At 36.8% G+C, this 15,997-nt stretch overlaps 1 protein-coding gene across 1 annotated transcript in view; it reads left to right on the top strand.

Moving 5' to 3' along the window:
* Positions 1 to 551, top strand: part of LOC103154497 (slit homolog 1 protein-like) — a 64,491-nt gene extending 63,940 nt beyond the window's left edge. Inside the window, exon 40 of the mRNA XM_016662735.1 lies at positions 8 to 551. The gene's annotated coding sequence lies outside the window, so the exon portion shown is untranslated. The remainder of the gene's footprint in view (positions 1 to 7) is intronic.
* Positions 552 to 15,997: the final 15,446 nt, after the last annotated feature.

The following is a 15,997-nucleotide window of genomic DNA, read 5'->3' as shown; positions in this document are numbered from 1 at the left end:
CCAGCAGGTAGACCGTCTCAAACCAGAACCCAAAACCAGCAGGTAGACCGTCTCAATCCAGAACCGAACCCGGCTCCAGGTACGATCGCCACAGGAGGAAACTTGCTTTCTGTTTTTCGGTATTTGCCTCACCAGCTGTTTTGAGACGTTTCTTCATCGACAAGTCGACCTCGTCCTCCTCACCTGCAGAACCCCTTAGTGCAGAGGTGTCCAAAGTGTGGCCCACGGTTCATTTGCAGTCCATGTAGTGATTTTTTGGCCCACGACTCCAAGATGATACAATTGATCCCTGTAGTACAGTGGAGTATTGCTAAGCACAGGTGGTTGAGATTTTTTATTTTTATTTCAAACCAGGACAAAATTATCCAGACAAATTAAAATCTTACAATAGGAAATGTTTGCTGCAACAAAAAGTATTCAGTACTTTTAGATTTTCGTATTTTCTTGTGAAAACCAAATTTATTCAGCAGGTTTTCTTGCATCTGGATCTGCTTTTAATGAATTTATTGGACAAATATTGCATTTTTCAATAAAAGTAACCTAAAACTTGCTTTTATTGCTCAAAGTTGACAAAAATGTTTTATTATTTTCAGTCGAGACTTTTAAAAGTTCTTTTAATGAGGCAAACATTTTGGATGTGCAGTAGTTTACATTCCAACAGCAGCAAGAATCCACTTTAATCATTTGGTTTAATTCAGTTTATTAAAAATGTCAAAATTAATTCTGATTGACGATTTTGGCCCGTGTGACTAAAGTTTGGACACCCCTGCCTTTGTGTCGCACACCAACAAATGCAGCGCTGGAAAAAATGAAGAGACCATTTAAGATGATCCGTTTTTCTGATTTTACTGTTTGTAGGTTTATGTTTGTGTGAAATGAACCTTGTTCTTTTATTCTATAAACTACTGACAACATGTCCGTGAAGTTAAAATTTAGTATTTGCAGAAAAAGATAAAAAAAGATGCTGTGCTTTCAGAGCTCAAATAATGCAAAAAAAAAACTGTTAATGTTCATTTATAAACATGAATACTAATATTTTAACTCAGGACAAGTTCAGAAATCAGTGTTTGGTGGAATAACCAGGAGGTTGTCAGTGCAACGAGTTCTTCGTTTTTTCCAGATCTGTATTTATATGTGAGAGTTTAAGTTCTGAGGTCCATTCAGTAAACACAGACTTTGCTAGATTTATTTCCATCACTAGGTAAGAGGATCTGTAGACTGTTTCCAGTATCGCCAGGCATCAAGTGTCCAGCTTGTTACCCTTCAAGATGTTAGCGAATATGCTAATCAGCAGCAGGTTTCCTGTGGTCCTACATATCTGAAAAAAGAGGAGTTTATGTAACACTGAAATCTGATTCCTGGCATCTGCCTCACATTATTTGGTGAAATTATCAGACAGAACGCGCTGTGGGAAAAACGCGACGTGTTACCTAGAGATGCTTCCAACATCTGTCTTCTGCTCAAAACATGCGCTCTCTCTTTCTCTCCACTCTTCAGTCAATTATGTGGAGATATAGTGGCGTAAAAATGTCTCACCCTGTAAATCTGTGTCTTTTATTCCGAGTCCATGTGTTCTGCACTGAGCCATTTGGTCTGGCTGAATAAGAAATGAACCAGGTTCCCATTTTCTGCACAGACCTCCCAGGGGAGAGAAACGTGAAACTGGGAAGAACTAAACGCACAGGTTTCTTTTTTCATAGCCTGCCTTTACAGTAGAAATAAACCTGCTTACAGCCTGGTTTGTCAACCGTTGTTGTGCTGGTGATTATTCTGTCCTTGTGTGGCAGCAGAACAGGAGATGCCAGGTTCTAAAGTAACACACCTGAACGAAGGATCATGCTAGTAATGCATTCAGCATCGCCTCGGCCATATGCTGACCTTGAGGTTTCCAAGTGTCGCTGCACAAGATGGTGACTGTGTCCATCTTAATTATACAGTCGCTAGTTTATGATTGAGATTCTGCTGCTTAAGTGCACCCCCGGTGATTTTCCAAGGTCACATGTTGGACTTTTTACATGGAGAACGGTTATACAAATACACTTTTCCTCCCTAACAGTAAGTAACGCCATCATGTGTATGACTGAGTACTGATTGTTTGCATATTAGCATAAGTAAATGTTCACTCAGCCGCTTGCTGAGCACTATTGTTTATCTAAAAGTTGTGCAGATTGAACTCAGTTTCCCTTCTTTATTCAAAGTTTGTTTTTTCAGTTTTACAGCTGTGAACATCGATTATTTATTTAAGCAGAAGAGGCCTCCTCTATGAGAGCAGTTCCTATAAAACAGGGTTTTACTTTTCTAACCAACACAGAATATCTACGTTGACAAAATGCCTTTAATTTTAGTCTTCAGAGCAGCAGGAGAGGTTATTAAACAACTTACGTTTAGTTTATTTTGAAAAGTCTACCAACATTTTCCAAATCCAGCATAAAAAAACAAAAAGGTTGAAAAGTCTAACACGTAAAATAGAGCAACGTTGGTATAAACCCTTCAGCCTTCCTGTTATCAGCTAACAGGTTTGCTCTTACTCTCACAGAAGACACTTTCCATTTAAATTGTTTATTACATCTCAACATAATAATAACAACTAACTTTTAGTCTTCTTCACTCTGTAACAACTTCCACACTGAAGAACGGTGTTGACATCAAAATCTGCTAGCGATTACATATGAGACGCTTGGAAAAGGTTGGATTGGATTGTAGAGTTTCCTACAGAAGCTGAGAGTTCCCGCATGTACTTCTTCCCAATGGTTTTCTCAAAACAAGTTAATTTTCTGATGGTTTTCTCAAGATAACGAGTTAATTTCCCATTTCCCACATGTACTTCTTCCCAATGGTTTCCTCGAGATCACGATGATTGGTGTGTCTAAACCTGATTCGAGATTATGGATGCCTCAAGAAAACCATCAGGAAAAAGGATACGCGGGAAACGTCCGCTCTGGGCTTCCGTAGTTTCCTGTGAATCTCTATTTGTCCCTCATTAACATGAAGCTAAAATATAGACTCAGTAATTTAAATATTCAAAAGCAGTTAAGTGTCAGTGAAGATCCGTTAGTGAAACAAAAATTTAAGTTTAACAAGAAACTTTATCTTGTTTATCTCCGTAGAGCCTTCTAGCTTTTTTACTGGTGCACTGTAAAAAAGTGTCTTCCTTCAAGCTGACAACAGATAAAATCATCAAAGGAGTTTCCAAATCCTCAGCAACCCACAGCCATAAATAAAACAAATATTTTCAGACTTTTCTGGGGATAAACCTGACTTCACTGTGCTAACAGAGTTTTCTGAATGTCAGCAAAGTGAGTAACCATCTGCAGCTGTCAGCCTATCAGCAGGTCATCATATATTAATGATTCAACAGCAGCTCTGAGGGACGGCGGCCATCTTGTTTCACCTCGTCCCCGTTGACACAATGCCAAGCTGAAAGCTAAAGCTGACAGAGTTCACAAGGAGGAAATCACAGCTGGAAAACAAACAAACCTGTAAAAAGATAATAAAAATCTGCACACACCAAAACTGACATTTTGTTACCATATGCCCTGCAAAAACACAAAAATGTTACCAAGTATTTTTGGTCTAGTTTTTAGTGAAAATATCTCAGTACACTTGAAATAACAAAACTAACTAGCTTGTTTTAAGTCAATAATTCATTAATAATTAGCCAATAATTCACTTATAACAAGATATTTTTACCATGTTATAAGAGAAATAAAATGGTAAATGAAACTAGTACTTTTTATCTTGTGTGGGAAAAATGTCCTGTTCCACTGGTCGAGTATTTCTTTCATAACTAGTATTTTTCTTTATAAATACTGAGGAATATTGACTTAAAACAAGCTCTTATATCTTTCTGAGATGTTACTTCTAAATTAGTTTATCTTATTTCAAGTGTACTAAGATTCTAGACCAAACTACTTGGTAATATTTTGTGTTTTTGCAGTGCATTTCTATGTTACAAAGGCCCAGTTGTAGGCTGACGTCAGATGCTGAAAACAGTATTCATTTGGAGTTAATGTCAGACTCCTTACTTATCTTCTCACCAGTCTTACAGAAATATCAGATTTTCCTAACTTTTTTTTGTACCTTCTCCTTACTGATACCTTTATACAGCATTTGGAGCTTGATTGCTGTCTGCAAAGTGTCTCAAATCCTATTGGGACCGCTGAACTTCATTTCTGATTGATCAGATTTTCTTTAACTGATGGCGGATGTGACTTCTTAGATCTTGATTCATGAAATAAATCGACTCCATCACATCCATCTGAGAGCAACGTGCAGCTCCACTGTAAACCACTGTTGATTTTTCTCTCTAACGTGTGAGTAAAGCCTGTGGATAATCATGCCAAATGCCACATTAAACTGTAGCTTTTATATACATAATGTTATGGTATTTATATGGATGTCAAACTAAAAAAAAAAAAAGAAAGTAAAATGAAGGTTTAACTTGTTTTTTATCCACTTATCATGACCTGAAATCAAACTAATGTTAGTGTTTGTAATTAACTGTAGTATCTGTACACACAGTAACATCCTAACTGATTGTGTTGTTTTAAGCTTAGGGTGATTTTTTTGTCATTAAGGGTTTTTACATGTTGAAGGAAATGTCAACATATAAAAAAAATGTCAGCGATTTGTCAACATTTGTGTGTTTAGTCTCTGATTGGGAGGCAACAGTTGCTGTTTCTGTTTCATATTTATTTAAATAAATGGTTGTTTATCCTTTGTTGCTCATTTTTCAGTTTTTACCTCGACCACTGGCTTCTTATCTGTCTGACCTTTGACCTCTATGCATCCTGGGAGGCAGTTTCCAGAGTTCTCGATCCTTTTGAACATATTTTTAAAGTATAAATGGAAAACAGAGAACGTCTACTTACATTTCAAAATAAAAGCACCACCATAAATCGCAGTAATTGTAGTGATATTTCCGAGATGTTGGCTAAATATTGATGCTTTGCTGTCACATTAAAGACAACATCTGTTTTGATTTATTTCTGAGATAATGTGAAACTGACACAAACAGCTAAAAACTTAATAAAGATATTTTTTAAAATATAAAACGTACTTGTATGTAAACCAGCCCACAGACACAGAAACTGAACTGTTAAATTTTTGTTCTGAGTTTCAAAGGACAAAAAATTTTCAAATTTTAAAACTTAAAAATTTCCAAGTTTTTTCTAAGATATTTCTGAGATGAAACTCAAAATTTTCTAGCAATTTTTTCACTTTTGGATCTCAGAAATGTCCTTGTTTCTTCTAGAAATTTTCTGAGATCTTAAAATTTCTGACTTTTTTTGCTGAAATTTACTCCTTTAAACTGTCAGCATAGTGACAGTTTTAACAAATATACAAATTTTTACAGCATTTCTCTTTTTCAGTGAAATAACTGAACTTAAGTTAAAACAATTTTTTCAGAAAACTGCTTCATATTTTATAAAAGTTGTACATCTTTAAATTATATTCATACTTTTTCCCAATTTTAGCAGGAACCCTGGAGTTGCAGTGAGAGAGTGATGGAGAGAACGAGTAGAAAAGGGGGAATAGGAAAGAGGAGGAAACTAAAGACATGTGAGATCAAAGACAGAAAGAGAGGATGTGTGAAGAAGAGGAGGAAGAGGAGGAAGAGGGGGATGTCCTGCGGTGGGGGCGGCTCTCTGAGGCTGAAGCCGTTTAATGAAACAGTGATTTATGCATCGCTCCATAACCATAAAACATAAAATATTCCCCCATCGGCTGCGACGTTCCTCCCCCACCACACACACACACACACACACACGCACACACACCGTCCAGCTGGCTCTTCAGTGAAAGCTGCAGCATCTTTCCATCACCCCACCTCCACCTTTGCAAACCTTCCTCCTCCACCATGTTTCCCCTTCCCCCTCGTCTCTCTGAGCTTTAGGAGGATAAATTCATGACAGCAGCGCCGACCCAACCCCCCGACTCTAATAACGCCTCGCTGTGACGATCTGCTGCACACAAAGAACCAAAACAAAATATTCAAACATAAATACAGCATCTGCCTTCCTCTCCGTCAGATGCCATTCTGCAGGAGGGTTTTGAAAAGCAAATTAAATCCAGTTTGTCTCATTTTGACGTAGAGAATCACAGCTTCAACCGCTTCAAAGAGCAGATGAGTCCAGGGAGCTTTAAGTTAAAATAATAAATAAATCAAGCTGGCTTCATCACCTCTTAATGTATGCTCACACATACTGTGTTAATATAAACCGCACACCTCCCAAATTTAGCCTTCAGCAGGTTCTGCTGGAAATTCTGCTGCGTCGGCTCAAAAAAAAAGAAACTAAAGTCTGAAACTCTAAAAATCACCAGAGAGAAACGATGCAGGTTGATGCTCTCTGTGTTTTCACTGAAAATTTTTTTTCTGTTTGATAAACATCAGGCCTCTGCAGCGTTTCTGACTTTTTTCGGATTAGAAAAGTTTTAAAATCAAGTTAGAACCACGATGAGACATCAGGTCAGAAGACGAGGAAAAGTTTGATTGTTTTTAAATTGTTTTATGTTGTTAAAGGTCGTAAATTACCCAAGGCTGTAAATGTTATGTTTTAGGTTATATGTAATACTTTTCCTCATGCAAGTAAATAAAAAGGAGAGAAAAACAGAGAAAGTGAGAGACAGGAGTAAAGAAAGAAAGATTTAAGATTTGTGCTAAATTTTAAAGATCAAAATAACATAATAAATGGCAGATTTTAGCAGCTGTGGGAACTGTCTAATGTAATGACTGTACTATAGAAAAAAATAAAAATCTCTGCCAAACATCTAGAAAAACGCCTCGAAAAAAAATCAAGGAAATTTCTGAGTTTGAAAAGTTGAATAATCTGAAATTTTGAAATTAATCTTAAAAATTTTCTTTAAAGAATTTAATATTTCTGAGTTTGAAAAATTTAAAATGTTCTAGAAAAAACAAAAAAAAAATGTAGATTAATCTCAGAAATGTTCTAGAAAAAATTTGTCTAAATTTGAAAATTTTTTACTTTTAAAACTCAGTTTTTTCTAGAAAATTTCAGATTAATCTCAAAACAAAAAAAATTTCCAGCAAATTTTCAACTTTTCAAAAAGAAAAATTCTTTTTGTTTTTTACTTAGAAATATTTTGAATTAATATAAAATTTTCTGATGTTTTTCCAGCATGTTTTGACGTTTGCAGTTCTGAAATTTCCTTGTTTTTTTCTAAAACATTTCTGATTTTTTTTTTTGGCAGAAATTTACTCCTATTTACTTTTTTCTATTTACAATGAACCTGATACATCGCTGTTGATAATGTCCCATTAAACATATTTTATAAATATTCCATATATATTTTATATATTAAAATGCAGATTTACAGATCTAATTGTTAAATTAGAATTTTATATTGCTTTCCTTTACTTGTGATCCAGAAAAGACCCAAACGCCTCATGAATCCAGAGAGATTAAATTTTTTTAATTAACCATAGCTTGATATGTATTAGTCTTAATAAATTGATATTAATGTATTTTATGTTTTATAAACAGGGCTTGCATGTTCTTCCGCCTCTGGCCAGCAGGGGGCAGTATGCTGATCCTGCTCAGATGTTTCGGCCTCGTTTCGTTCGTGAATCCTCCTGGTTCTTCCCATCTCTATTCATGTTGCCCTTCGTCTTCTTTTATCTCTGTTTTGTTTCTTGACGTCTTTTGTCCAAGTCTTTTCCTCCTAAACTCCCCTGATGATTCATCCTGTTTGTTTTTCATCAGTTTTCTCCCTGTGTGTTTTATTTCCTTGATTTTTGATTTTTTTTTCCTCCTTTCCTTTATGTCTCTTCACTTGTTTTCTGTTTCTTTAATGTTCTCTTTGCTTTTTCTTTGTTTTTTTGAGTTATTTTCTTATCTTGCCTACTTTCCTCCTGCAGTTTCTTTGGCATCGTCTCTGTTGCTCCTGTTTTCCTCTCTCTGATCCTCTGGACGCAGCGTGGAAAGTTTCTCACACATGGATCAAATGTTGAACATAAAGAATAACGCCACAGTGTTAAGATAAAATAAGAGAAAGCTCTTAGGATTTTTATCTTAAGCTATAGCCCTTAAATACTTCTCAGGTGAAATCTGACCTGCCTTCACATTTAACAGCAACAAACATTTTGTACTTTTTCATGTCGTCACCTAATTTTTGGCGTCGGTGTGTCAGCTGTCATCCATATTTCTCATTGTTGGTTTTAGATCAAGCAGTTTGGGACAAATCAATAAAAATCACCAAATAGATAGTTGGTTTGTCTTCTCTGTGGGGAATCTTTAAGCTTTAGCAAAACGAGTACAACTGCATCGGAGTGATTATTTACAGTTAATAACACACAGACACACACTCCCATTCACTTTTTATTAATGTACAAAGCCTAATCTTGACCTTTAACCTACATGCCTATCCCTAAATCCAACCTAAACCCAATCTCCATCCCAAAATCAGTGTTTCTTCTTATGGGGTCCCAATTTTTGGTTCCAAACAAAGAAAACTGTTTTAAACCGTATCAAAAACAAGATTTCATCAAATGTAAACAAAATCGTCAGATTTTAGCAAACTTCTCTTTAGTTTTTGGTTAAGACCACCAGCAAATTTTTCCTGCTAGCGCCAGACTAGCATGTTTGTTTTGGTTGTATTTACCCAGAATGCCCTGCGCTATAGTCCACTTCCTGCTTTTGGAGCGCTCTCTGGTCTATTTGCATCCACATATACATTCAAAGTGCACCAGAATTCACTTCAACTGAACCGACATAAAGGTTTTTAGGTCGACCAGACTTTGATTTTTTGATTCACATTAAGAGTTTGATGACACATTCACATGTCAACAGACAAACCAAACAAACAAACCGAACTTAGACAACCGAACTAGAGTTTGATTAAAGTGAACTAAAACGGACTGGTGTGAATCCATATCAGCTACTGTTTCTAGTTTTATCCTTTTCTATCTTCTCTTGTTTTGATTCCAGTCTAGAATCAATTTCTTTTGCTTTCTGCGTACGTTTCCTTTCTGTCACCTGTTGTTTCCTCACACTATAATCTCTCTCTCTACATGCAGAGCTTCTCTTTATTTTCTTATTTCTCGCTTTACTTTAGTCTGTCTTTAATTTTTTGTATCCGTCTTCCTTCCACGTCCTTCTGGCCCCACATGATTCCAGTTGAGCTCTGGTTTCCACTCGTCTTTCTTTGCCTTTTCAGCTGTTATTACCTCCTACGCTCCTCTCATCTCACTTTATCTCTCTTTTACCCCTCCCCCTCTCCTGTGGTTTACTTTGTGCCTCTTGTTTACTTCTCTTTCATTTTGTTTCCTCTCTCTTTTGATTCCTGCCGTCTTATTCCCCATTTCTTCATCTTTGATTTCATCTTCCTGCCCTTCCTCTCGTCTCCTGCTTCCTGTCCTCTTCTTGATTTTCATCCACTTCTCTACAGTTTTGATTTCCTGCTCTTCACTTTATTTTTTCTCCTTTCATTTATCACATCTCTGCATCCTCTCTCCCTCTTCATCACCAAACCTGTTAAAAATGCTTCTTCTTCTCCACAGATTTTCATGTCTTATCTGATTCTTTCCTGGGATTTTTTTTATTACTTATTTTAATAAAATCATTAAATACATTTTTAAAAATTAGTTTGCAGGTTTCCTTTTGCCAAGTGTTTGGATGCAGAACATTTCAGCTGTGAAAAACGTGGTAATTAAGAGTTTCGTTCTCATTGTAGGGCTTGACAGTAAATCAGTGAAGAACAGATATGTGATCAATATCGATACAGATGACGTCTGATCAATAATTTCACTGAACTCCAAACCAGAAGCGCACAGCATTCTGGGGGATGTAGGCAGAGGAAAAGCTTTAGCCGCTCAACCTCGAGTTTGGTGGAATCAACTGCCCTGCTCGCTCTTTGGTTGCCTAGCAACTCACACGTTCTTTGGTTGCCTAGCAACGACCTGTAGAGTAACTGGCACAGAAGCAGCTTAAAGTTTTTCCACTGTGCCTTATTACAACTGATTAAAAATAAAAAACAACAACATGGGGTAAAAACTGCAGTATTTCAGATATTTAACAAAAAACTAATCAATAATTATTATTGATATCGACTGCTAAAAAACGTTTTTATTGTGATGCGGTTTTCAGCCATTTTGTCTCATTCTTTAATTATTTCTTTTTTTCTTCCATAGATCTGTCTAGTGTTATTTTTGCTCTTATATTTCCACGTGTTTATTCTTTTGTAAGTAATATTCTCTTTATTTTTTTTTACTTTGACTACCCCATTATTTACATTAAAACATTATTTACAGTAGTGTTTTCTTTTTCATTAATGTGCTGTTGTTGTGTGTTGTACTGTCATTTATAATAGATACATAAATATATATCTTCCTGAGTTAAAACATTAGCATTGTTGTTTCTAAATGAACATGAACTTCTTTTCTTTGGATTATTTGAAGTCTGAAATCATTTCCTTATTTTGACCATTTCTCATTTTCTGCTAATAAACACTACATTTTTGCTTCAGAGACATGTTGTCAGCAGTTCATAGAATAAAAAAACAAGGTTAATTTTACTCAAACATAAACCTATAAACCGTAAAATCAGAGAAACTGATCATTTTAAGTTGTCTCTTCATTTTTTCCACAGCTGTTTATCTTTCTTATCGTTCTCTTCATTGTCGATTGATTTTAAAAATATTTTTGTTCGTTCTCGTCATGCCCTGCTTGTGTTTTCCTCCTTTTTTCCGATACGACAAATTCTTCTTCTACTATCTGTTATTTTGTTATTATATCTGTTTGGATTCTTTATCTGTCTCTTTTCTTTGTCTTTTCTCATCACTTCCGTCTCTCCGTTCTCTGCAGCAGCAGATGCCATTTTATTAGTATGATTAGACTTAGTGGTCTCTAGGTGCCCATTGGATCTACGGCCGAACCTCCAGAGGCCAGTGGTTTAAACACACACACACACACACACACACACACACACACACACACACACACACACACACACCAGGCTGCTGCGCCGCTACAATACCTATAAGATACTGCTAATGCTACACAGAAGAAAAAGAAGAAAAGAGAGGACAAAAAGGACAAGGGGTGGAGGGAAAATTAAGGAAATTAGGTGAAGATGGGAGGAGAGGAGCAGATTGGGAAAGAGGTTGGCCGTTGAGAGACACAAAGAGACGGGAGAAGAGGAAGCGCCAGAGGCAAACTGAATTTTTCAGACGTTTCTAAAAAAACAATGAAGAAGGTAAAACTTCCAAGGTGACCTGAGAGAGGAAGAAGGACGGAGCGAAGCTCGTTTCCATCAGGAGGAAGGTGGCTCAAATTCATATCGTTTTAATTTTTTATTAAATTTCACTGCCACAACACAAACAAGCTTCCTGGAAATATTCAGAAAGTTTTACAGTGCAGATGAGGGATTTAACTAGAGCCTCTCTGTGTTTGTATAACATTAAAAAAGTTCAGCTTTTCTACATGTGGAGTGAAATTATGGAACTTAAAAGATAACCATGTTGAAAATAAACATGGTTCTCAACAGGTACAGGGACAATGGAGGCTTTAATTATCGCCAGGGGTTTTCACAGATCACTCGCTTTTATTTACGTAATGTTTTCCTTTAGTCTGAAAATATGAACTACTGCAACATTTGTCTGAGATCTAAGATGCCACTGCAGACAGAAAAATAAAGAGAAGAGTACATTTTTATTAAACAATACTTTGACATTTTGAGATTATTTGAGAGCATGTTGGAGCTTGGAAAGTCAAAACTTTGCTAGGAAAAAAGCTCAGAAAGTTTTAGACTGAGCTCAGAAATTTTCTAAAAAAAAATGGTGGGAAAATGGTCGCGTCTCAGTTTAGTTTTTAAAAAGTGATGAAATAAGCATTTGCTTCTTTCTGCTCCCTTTTTGAACAAGTTATGTTGACATTACTCAACATTCGTGCTGGACTGTTATTCATTTCATTACTTTGTTTCGGTTGTTTTTCTCATGTAAAATAAATAATTCAAAAATGAATATAAATGTGGTTTCATTCTGGCTGCATTTAGATCCTACATGCACTAACTACAGAGTTAGTTAGTGCATGTAGATAGATCTGTATAGATCTATCTACATAGATCTATACAGATCTATCAGAGTTTCATTGAGAAACACAGGTTCATTTTGGGAAAAAACAAAAATCTGAATGTTCCTAAAGGACGTATTGATAAACCCATAAAACTGTTAAAATATTACGAAATATCTGTTTTTTCAGCATACAATAAATGTTTCTTAAAATTAAATATTGACCATCTTTTCACATTGATCAGTCTGACCAGATTTTTAAGATCGCATTTGTGGTTTTTTCCAATCAAAATCAGATTTTGTGGAGCTAGTTTAGAAATATTTAAGATATTTTTACAATATTTCCGCTAATGTATGAGGTTTTTTATTACTCGCCGTATCAAGCAGTCACTAAACCCCATGTTTCTGACCAATTCTGAGAAAAAATTACAATAAAATCAGAAAAAAATGTGGGAATTTGTTGAATATGGGAATTTAGTGAAGAACTGGAAGGACTTATTGATGTAATTTGGAGCCTAGAGGGCCAGGTGAAAACTTACAGCGGGCCATATTTGGCCCCCGGACCTCATGTTTGACGTGATTAGTTTTAGAGTGCCACCCGTCTAGACTCGCCTGCAGGGCAGTAATAAACTTAGCAGCTTTGTGTCTCTGCTGTCCCAGTTTGGTTCTAATATAACTTCTAAACTCTTTTTTTAACTAAATGCTAGAAGAAACATTTCTGAACCCGCTGCTGGAGCATTATTTTTAATAATAATTATTCTTCAAATACAAAAGAACCCATTTCATTAGCTACTTTCAAGCACAAAGACAAATCAAACAGAAAGCTTTTTAAAAGAAGGGAGTTTTTGTAAAGTAGGTTAAGAAATGTGACTTATGGTGGGCCACCCTCCAGTGCACCTCGGCTCCTGCACTGGTGCTTCGTTTAAACCACTAAACGCGGCTCAGACAGGCCTGGGGAGAAAGCCGTATGGGGCTGCCGCTGAGTCTTAATTGAATAAGCTGATGTGGTTCCATTAATCAGTAATGGGGAGCCTTGCTGAGCCCAGCCACCACACGCCGCAGCGGGAGGCGCTTCTGATGGAGCCCCTGACATTTTCACAGGAGTCGGTGGAAAAGCAGACGGAGAGCAGAGAAATGTGCGCTCATGTCTCAGGAGTAAAGGTCGGAACGAGGGGAATATTTTATATCTGATGTTTCCACTTCTAAGTTTCCTGAGGGCAAATTTCTGTCATGCTTGGAGTTGGACAGCACAATGGGAGACATCTATCTATCTATCTATCTATCTATCTATCTATCTATCTATCTATCTATTTATTCACTGTTCTGCACAGTGTAATTGTACCATTTAATGAGTGCAGTATTAGCCCAGGGTCAGAGTGACATAAAGCTTGAGTCTGTCTGCAGCATGTAGCGAAATCACAACATCCTGCTCTTGGTTTGTATCTAAGAAATCATTAAACCGTCGCTTAACAGGCACTTTTTGACCAAAAAATGACCAAACAAAACAAAAGTATTTTGATTTTAATAACAAATGATTAAAGATATTTAGATTTGTAGTTTCTCAAAGCAGCAAGAGACCGATGAAAGCTGTTGGCTGTGCTGTTGTTTTAGGGTTGTCAGAGTTGTGCCCAATTTTTGTGTTTGCTGCCCCAAATCTCAATAAAATCCATCAAAGTTTGTGGTTGTAAAATGTGAGAAAGTTCGTGGGGTTTGAGTCCTTTTGAAAAACACCAACTTTGTGAAAATGTCTCTATTCTGTGCATGCAGAAAAATAACCTTTGTATTTTTTGTAGAGTTTGAAAAGTCATATTAAGCCTCCCTATCGAATTTCTTTTTTTTTTTTTACACATTTTTTACAATTCAAAGTGTCAGAAAAAAAAAGTCTTGACTGTAAAACTTCAATCCTACTTTCAGGTTTTCTGTGTGGAGACCAAATCTGTGTAGTGAAGTAACTTTTCAATTTCATTTCTCCAATTTGAGACAGACATTACCAGCTGCACCGCAAAATTGGATAAAAATGATTCATGAAGCTGGGGTGAAAAGCTATATCAATATACATTTAATGAAAAAAGAAGAAAAATGGGGAGAAATGTCTTCAACAACCATCCAGTAGTCACATTGGTATATTTATTCTGTCTGACATTGACCGTGGTCATCCATATATGTGCAAATAAGCAAAGTAAAAAAACAAGAGGACAAAAGCTGTATATGGTAACTAAAGAAGGAGTCTTTTCGCAGCCCCAGGCGTAGTATGAGAAATAAATATTTGATAAGAGGATGACCTACTTCCTGTGCCCTGAAAAGTTATTTGTCTTTTTTTGCCTCCCTGCACTGCAGAGGCCGCTTTCCACAAGCCCTCCAGCAGAAAGAACCAAAGTAAAAGAGAGGAGAGCCAGGAGAGAGGGAGGAGGAAGAAGAGACGGAGAAAGACAAAAGAATGGGAGGCCAGAAAGAGGTGAACTGGAGAAAGAATAACTGTTCAGCTGGAGTCGATCTCAGAGCAACGTTAGTACTGTGGGCTGAATTAATTCATGAAAGCCACAACAATGTATATACAGGTTTATTATTGTTTAAGGTGTTTATTTATATTTAAATGAATTGGATGTTTTGTGTTAGTGTTCAGTAAAGAAGCAGTAGATGCTTTCTTTTATTGACACTTTACAACTATGTCACTAAATAATTCGAGGCGCCATGATGGATGTCTGAAGTGAGGGACGGGAGTATTGAACAGAGCGACTGAAATTGTTTTCCAAAGTTGTTTTTACCAGTTTATTCATGGCTCCTACTTGTTGGAGTCGAACTAATTTGTCTGTGAAAGTAACACACCTGGTTGGGGCTCAAAAGTCGAGATGCTAACCAGTTTTTACCTTTTATCCATTCTAGGCTACATGACGGTGCGGTCTCCATGGTTACCACGGACGTCAAAACAACCAATGCGCTCCTTTAAAGCTTTAAGACAGACATCTGCCATCTAATATCGCTCCTATTTAGTTGATCTCATTCTAAAAATGGTCACAGGGCGCTGCGCGGTCGGCTGGACAAACGTGTAAGAGAGTTTGTAGGTTTTGGCCTATGGGGCCTCTCATAAGCTAGTGATAGGACAGATGAACACGTCTGTTATGATCGGCGCATTCCAGGTCGAGTTTGTCGAAGCAAAGCCTGTAAGTTGCTACTTATACATCAAAACGATATGTTGACATATGAGAAAGAAGTAACTTGCTTATTGAATTTATGTTTAATTAGTTTTGGAAATACCTGCGGGCGATTTCAGTATGTTCTACATAATTGCTAACTAGCAGGCTGCTAAGTTTTCTTAGGCCGTTATGTAGCATTGCAGCTCTTAGCATTTCGAGCTAGCTATTGTATGAGTTGTTATACTTCTAATGTATGAAACTGAACGTCAACACTTTTGTTTTCTGCTCTGAGCCCATCCTGAGTTGTTTGTGTTTTGGCAGTTTCACTCCATTCTACATGAAAAATAAAGGAAGATCTAATTAATCCTGACTCGTGTAAAAGGAGTTTGGCTGATGGTTAGTTTTGGTACAAGACGCCAAAGCGAGACCATTACAATTGTATAACTTTTAATGAGAAAATATACGGCGGCGATGGATAGCAGCAGTGGCGCAACTGCACATTATTCAGGTGGATGCGAAAACATAAATCGGCGATTTGCAGCGAACACTTTTTACAAGGTAAGAAGATTAACGTTCACATATTTTATAAGTATGATTAGAAATATATTAAATAACGCATTGTGGAGAAGCGTCTAACAGTTAGACCGTTGTCCTATCAGATAGCCATACGCCGTCAGGATAGCATCCATGCAGTTAGTACGCATGCCCGCGCATGCGCATTAAGAAGTCCGACCGTCAGTCGAGTTGTCAGTTCAGCATGTACGCTGTTCTGTCAGATCAGCAGTGGTGGAGAAAGTACTCAAAAAATTTACTTAAGTAAAAGTACAAATACACAG

Source organism: Poecilia formosa, unplaced genomic scaffold (assembly GCF_000485575.1).
Source record: "Poecilia formosa unplaced genomic scaffold, Poecilia_formosa-5.1.2 Scaffold388, whole genome shotgun sequence".
NCBI classification, from domain to species: Eukaryota; Metazoa; Chordata; class Actinopteri; order Cyprinodontiformes; family Poeciliidae; genus Poecilia; species Poecilia formosa.
Note: the sequence above shows the minus strand (reverse complement) of the source record. Positions and strands in the feature narration are given on the sequence as shown.